Source organism: Schistosoma mansoni, chromosome 1 (assembly GCF_000237925.1).
Source record: "Schistosoma mansoni strain Puerto Rico chromosome 1, complete genome".
Classification (NCBI taxonomy): domain Eukaryota; kingdom Metazoa; phylum Platyhelminthes; class Trematoda; order Strigeidida; family Schistosomatidae; genus Schistosoma; species Schistosoma mansoni.
In genome coordinates this window covers 56,375,798-56,376,610 of record NC_031495.1, presented here as the reverse complement: position 1 = coordinate 56,376,610, position 813 = coordinate 56,375,798, and the positions used below count along the sequence as shown (strand labels likewise).

Genomic DNA, 813 nt, shown 5'->3' with positions numbered 1-813 from the left:
GATTGATGTGAAGAGATTATTTCGTTAGGATAGCTAGGTAGTTTTCAAGCTCTCATTTAAACAGTAAAACTAATTAATGCGTTTACCGAAATATATTTGATAAGTACAATAAAAACGTTACATTAAACTATGGCTCAATACAGTTGTGTGAATTGTATTGAATAAATATATAACTAGGGTTTTGTAATCAGTAGTACAACATAATGTTTCTGAATTTCTCTATCTTTTACAATGACAACATAGATTACCACACTTTCTTCTAGTCAAAATAGCTCAGTAAATATGTGAGAATAAAAATTAATTAACTGATTAAAACTGACAATTGAAGAGTTTTAGATTAACTTTCCCAATATGGTTTACAAATGAGAAGTAAGCTGGGTTGATTCCTTTGAAAATATGAATCACGCAATAGTTATCATCATTGTACTTTAACCTACAATCATTCAATATTCAGTTTTGAGTGCAATTTACCAATTGAGTGAAATAGTTTTTTCTCATCATTAATGGTAGAATACATTAGGTTAAAATTAGTGACTACATTTCAGCATAAGTTTGTATGTGTATATATATGAGAGGGAGAAATCAACTCAAGTTTCAGATATTCCTATCCAATGAGCATTATTAGCATTGCTAAGTTGACGTAGCTCATCCACTTTATTCGGAAAACTCACGGCGTCCCAGTATAAGCAGTTATTGCATTCAATTTGAAACGCGTGATCTTCCCCGTACTGTTTGTCTGAATGAGTCTTATATGAATGGACAGGTAGCCTACTTACCCAAATGTATCCCGCGTTGGTAGCATCTGTCTTTTCC

General features: G+C 32.0%; 1 non-coding gene across 1 annotated transcript; it reads left to right on the top strand.

Annotated features, from left to right (window-relative positions):
* Positions 1-485: 485 nt before the first annotated feature.
* Smp_tRNA_01178_Pseudo_TTT.1.1 lies at positions 486-555 on the top strand. Its single transcript has one exon. It is a non-coding gene (tRNA).
* Positions 556-813: the final 258 nt, after the last annotated feature.